Source organism: Meleagris gallopavo, chromosome 17, assembly GCF_000146605.3.
Source record: "Meleagris gallopavo isolate NT-WF06-2002-E0010 breed Aviagen turkey brand Nicholas breeding stock chromosome 17, Turkey_5.1, whole genome shotgun sequence".
Lineage (NCBI taxonomy): Eukaryota > Metazoa > Chordata > Aves > Galliformes > Phasianidae > Meleagris > Meleagris gallopavo.
In genome coordinates this window covers 12,481,675-12,487,674 of record NC_015027.2, presented here as the reverse complement: position 1 = coordinate 12,487,674, position 6,000 = coordinate 12,481,675, and positions in this window count along the sequence as shown.

The following is a 6,000-nucleotide window of genomic DNA, read 5'->3' as shown; positions in this document are numbered from 1 at the left end:
GCCAGTGCATGGCCCATGGGACGAGTTGGGCTACAGAGCACAGGGCCTGGGCTATGGTTATGATAATGTTTATGGTTAGGATTGGGCTACAGTTCACAAGACCTGCCTGGAGTTCTCTGATACTCAGCGTTAGCCCAGGTCTGCTCTCCCCACAGCACAGCCCCCTGAATGGCCGGGTGACATTGATCCATGCCAGGGCTGGATTCCAGATGGACACCTCCCCACTGTTGGCCTACAGGCATGTTTCACATAGGATTGATGGGCTGTTAATGATGGTGAAATTTCAGCCAACCTTCTTAGTCTGAACTGTGAATGGGGAGGGCTCATTTTTTAATCAGAACCCGATGTACAATAGACACTTCTACCTGCAGCACAGACAGGGGAACGGCTGATCCACCTGAAAGGGGGAAGCGAAGGAGGAGCACCTGCCCATTGCCACCCTATAAGCACAGTGGTGGCTCTCTGTATTTTACAAGACCTTTGCTTGGAGTGTCCAGGATGAAGCTGTTTGGGCAGGAAGGCCTTCACCATCATGAGTAGGCGAGGTTCTCATTTGGCACACTGTGCTGCAGAGGAACCGCGCAGCACCAGGCCACGGCCTGCTCAGTTCCACAAGCAGCTGAGCCTTGTGCCCCTATGGTCGCTCCTCCCATCCCAAAGGCTGTGTCTCCCATCCCAGCAGCTGAGCCCTCTGTCCTAATGGCCGTGCCCTCAAGTCCCATCCTATCAGCTGTGCCTGTGCAGGTCTCACAGGCACTGTGTTGCTTTTTTCCCCATGAAATATCTACAGCAACTTTGAGGTCCTTTGAATGTTTCATCCCAGTTTGTGTTATATGTTAGGTTACATTGCAGTTTAGAGCATGCATTTGGCATTATTTTTTGTCAACTTTTCTTGTCATGCTGTGTGTTTCCTGAATCTGAATTACTGCTGCCATTTTATTGACCACTTGCTCAGCATTCTGGAATCTTTTAGTAAATCTTTGGGGGATGCTTTAGATTTCACCGTCCTGAATAATTTTATATCAGCTTACTATATTGACTGAAGCTTGCAGACTAACGCTCTACATTCTTCTGCCTTGGAGTCTTTCACTTACAGTGAATCTGGGATGCAGACAGCTGTATCAATAGCAGTGTGACTTATGCAGACAAAGCGTAACTAAGCCAACAATTTGCCCAGTACCATACATCTGTTTTGGCAGGCTTAGAAATAGAGTTTAGATCTTTTGTCTCTGCCTTGCTTATTTGCTTATTAAATCTAGAGCTGTTCTTCTGCCTCACTGTGGACTTAATAACTGGAAACACATTGTTTAGGGGGCTGAAATGGTGGATCACAGTTGCACAGAAACTTGGAACAGCAGTTCCATTCCACAGCTGCTTGCCTCAGGCACACTGGGATTACGCATTAATGCTTCGTGCCCCTCATCACCATCAGCACTTTGGTGCCACATGCTTGTGCCTCACTAGCTGTGCTGGTGGTAGTGCCCATGGAACTGAGATAGCATCATTTGCCACTTGCTAAATGTCAAAGAGAGGGGCAGGAGAGGGCAGAGAGCTGTGTGGGACTGTAGGACAGAAGCAGGATGTGTTCTGTATGATGTGAAAGAAAGGAAAGGTGGATGTGTGGCCCAGCGCTCTGTCTTGTCTTATCTTGTCTGATAACTGCAGTGAACAAGATGAAGATACTACTTGGCATAGCAACTTGACAGCTAAGCATTTGTGTACCGAACCACTGTGCTCTCAATACATATAAAATAAGAAAAAAAGAGCAGTTTCTGAGTTTCTCAGCTGTACCAAGATTTTGCTTTCAGGTTTTCCTTTGCAATGACATCGGCTAGAAACAGTGTATGTTCTTTATCTGCTCCTTGGTTCTTACACTGTGGTATTTAGAAAGAACAGAGATCAACAAGTGTTGATCAAAAGCGATGAGAAAAGAATTTCTGTGGAGGATTCTACAGATAAGAATATTGCATATGTAACAGAGGATACCCTAAGTTTTACTGATCAAGAACCTGTAGAGTACAGCAAAGTGTTTGTGTTGCCTATATGGACACATGACTCTGTGATCTGGGTTGCTTTCATAAAAAAACCCAGTGGTGTTCTGGGAGAATGAAGCTTATCTCCCAGTCCCCAACGGGGGTATTCAAAAGTTCGAACATTTTAATGGAACCTTCTCCCTCATATGCTTTTTTGGGGGGATATGTATTTTTTTTTCCCTTCAATATTCTCTCTTCTTCTGGTTAAAATTGTTTAGAGAGGGAATGTTTTGCCACCTCAGTGCAAAAATACACATGTGGAAAAAATGCTGTATGTTTAGGTGAGAGTGCCAGGGAAAGAACGATTCTTTCAAGTGGAAGCAGCATTTCACTGCCTAAAAAATCCCACCATCAAAACCAAAGCCAGTACGAAGTACCAACAGAATGGTGAATCTAGGCTGGAATCAGGTGAGCAACCTGGTGTGCTGGGAGGTGTCCCTACCTACAGCAGGGAGCTGGAAACAGATGATCTTAAAGGTACCTTCCAACCCAAACCATTCTGTGATTCTAAGTGATGGGGAAACCTCCAGTGCCACTGCCAGCAGCAGGAGGGATGTCCAGTCTGCCTCTGCCATAGCTCTGCACTAGAGAACAACACCAGCCCTGATGAGACAAACTACTCTGAAATATGCATTGTTTTCCACCTGGGCTCCATTATTTATGCCCAAAGTCAGCCTGAGAACAGACCCAGCCCTGCTTCACCAGTGCTCCCCTGCATGTTCTTTTTCTGCCCAGCACCGTTGCTGGACAATCCAGGTGTGCGTCATTGCAGCAGAATGTCTTCTCTACGCACTCTCAGCTTTGGAAGCAGGAAAGAAACACAAGGGCAATTACTTCTAACTCCAAAGCGCTGCTTAACCCAGCAGCCAGGAGCACCGTGCACTGCACCTTTCTTTTAGCACTTCCATGGGTCATTACCCTGCCGGGATTAACAGCCTCTCTCCCCACCAGACGTCCCTCACCCCATCACCTGCTTCTCTCGCGCTTGTCTTTTCCCCAGGCACTAATGAAATTACCACTGAAACCGATTACAAGGAGGGGTGGAACGCTCTGACCACTGAACCCGCACCTGTTCGCGTGGTTGACCTTTAATGAGCAGCTCGGTGAGCGCCCGGCTTCATTCAGGGTTGTTTGGGAGAGCGCTGTTAGCAGTCTGCAGTTTTATTTGCCATCAGAACGTGACCCCTGCTGGAAGAACGAGGGCATGGCTTTCGCTTTTTCATGCTGGGGACACCGCTTGGTGCAGAGTGTAATAGACGTGATGAATGGGACAGCCCACAGCTGTCACTGCAGGGAATCGCAGGGAATTGAAAAAAAAGAACACCACCAAATGGTTGGCTTACCAAGGCTGTGTAAAGTATTGCCCCAGTTACAAAGTTTATAAACACACGTTCTTTTTCTCGTTCTTGTGTGTATGTTGCTCTGTAAAGCTGGGCTCGGAGGTTGGAAGCCAATGGTGGGGAGTTCTCCAAAACCTGAGGTGGCTGTGGTGCGTTTCCCAACACTGCTCATGCCCAACCATTTGACACTGCCTTGATGGAGTTATATTTAAATAAAAACAATCAGTAGGGGGGACTGGTAGGTTGGTAAAAGCTGGTAGGACTTCAACATATGTCTTATTTGCTTTGTAAGGAAAATAGATTTCATTTGTGAAGGATCCGGGCCTGCTATCACTGCCATGTGGGTTGGAGCAGCTTTCTGCTGGTGTGCGTTGGTTAAAAGAAGCCAGCTGGAATGAGCATCACTGCCTGCCGGTGTAAATGATGTGTAGCTGACAAATATCTCACAGAAGCAGGTATTTCTGAAACGAATTGTCTGCTGAACCTGTGTGTGTGCAAAGAACCTGTGCATCCACCCATTCCTGGGAAGTGCAGGTGGAAGAGGTGGTGGAGGTGCCGTAAGAGCTGCAAAATGAGATGTCTGGTGTGGAACAGGTGGTAACAGCAGGGCTGTGTGCCCCCACACAGTGCTGGAGCCTAGCAGTGATAACCCCAGATGTAAGCCAGCCTATGTGATGCAAGCAAAGGTAGCCTGTGAATTCAAGCAGGTATTTCCCCAGATTCTTGGTTGCAGAACAGTGAGAGATAAATTCTTGTTCAAAGTCTATGCAGTGAGCTGTGGCTATAATAGATAGTGCCATTCATTTCTGAAACAGCCAATTATTTGAACAACCAATTCTTAAAGAAGAAAAGAAAAAAAAGACTAATACTTATGCAGACATAAGAACATATTTTGTATGCTTATCAAAGTGATACAATATGCTCTTACAGCTTGGTCAGCCCACTGGTTGACCAGTACCCATCCAGAAACACAGCAAGAGCCCTGACCCCCAGCCAGGGAGGTACAACGAAGGGCACTGCTCTGCCTTCAGAGCTGCCCTGCCATGGAAGTGGATGACTTCTTGCTCCATGATTTTGAAGAGCATTACAGGTTTTGTTAAAATACCACTGAGGTTTATATATCCTCTGGAAAACCCAATGGGGATTGCTGCTTTGATACTTGGTAGATGAGTACTAAAATCGGGTCTGCCCACTAAACATTTGTTACTATGTTAAGGTTCAGTTTCAAACAGGGAAGTGGAAGCAGCATCATTTTATACATACAGTTTTGTTGCTAAAGACCAAAGATTTCCTGTTTGGGCTGTTTCCATTTCCACTATAAATAAAGAGACAGAACATAAACCAAATATTTACTTCCATGGCTTCTGATGCTTTCTACACATGCTTAAGCTGTTGTCAGGTGGCCATGAAATTTGCTAAGAATAGAAATGGTGATTGGGAAAAAAAATATTTAATGTCAGCTTTATGTTTAGAAATCTTTCCTTCGTTGGTATCACAGAGCCCGCTCCCACAGTAACATACCCACTTGTCACTGCCTTTTATTTAGTTCTTCCCCACAGTCCCCATGGATCAGCACAGTGGACTGGTAGTTCTTTGTCGTCGTACTTTTTCTTTTGTTAAAGCCAATGAATTGGTCACAAAGCAGTCTCCATTTTTAAAGACACTGCTCCACAGCAGCCCCTCACCTATTCACAGTACTCCAGGGAAGGTGGAAGCGGAGAGATTCCCTAAGAATCCACGTGAGTTCACTCAACGTAACTTTTTTAATAGTGAACCAACAGCAAAGTGAACTAAAATACACAAACTTCCAGAAATTTTTCTGAAAGTTATAAATCTAAGGAACTATTTTTGCATAGGATTTTAAATTTAGAAATTAGTTGCATCAACAGTTAAAGTAGACTGGAAACCAGAACTACTTATGAAATCCCTGTTGGTCACTATAACAGCCATGAAACTGAGTGGCAATTCCCCGATACAGAACTGTGAGTGTGGCATCAGTTTTCCCCATGGAAAATGAACTTCTGAAGTATATTTCACAAGAAAGAGCCACAGGACCAGTTTTAAAAGCATTTTAAAAGCGTTCTGGTGCTCTGGAAGTGGTCTCACCTGATTTTGATGATGGTTGTACCCATCAGCAGCACAGCCTGGCTGTGGGCAGTGGTGCAGCCAGAACTGGTGACGAGGTATGGGGTGGGTGGTAGCCTGCTTTTGTTCTATCTCCAAAGCAAAGCAACGTCATGGCATCTGAAAAGTACCTAAGAAGGTCACAGATCCGTAATTTGAAGTATAGACAATTATGGATTATCTGAAGATTCCACTGAAGTTTTTCCAGACCTGCTCCCACAGGAGATGACACAAAACAGACCTCTCGTTTCATATAAAGGCTTGTTGAGGTGTAGCACCACAGAAGGGCTTGGGTTCTAGTTGTAAGCTGGTCAGATTTTGCACTTCTGAACCTGCTAAATACAGAACGTCTTGGACTGGAAGGGATCTCCTGAAGGCTGCCCAACCATGTCCTGGGTATAACCAGACCAGGCTGCCATGCGCACTGAGACTTCAGCACCTCCAGGATGGGGATTCTACTGCTTCTCTGCACAGCCCGAAGTGGCAGATCTGATCTGGTTTTG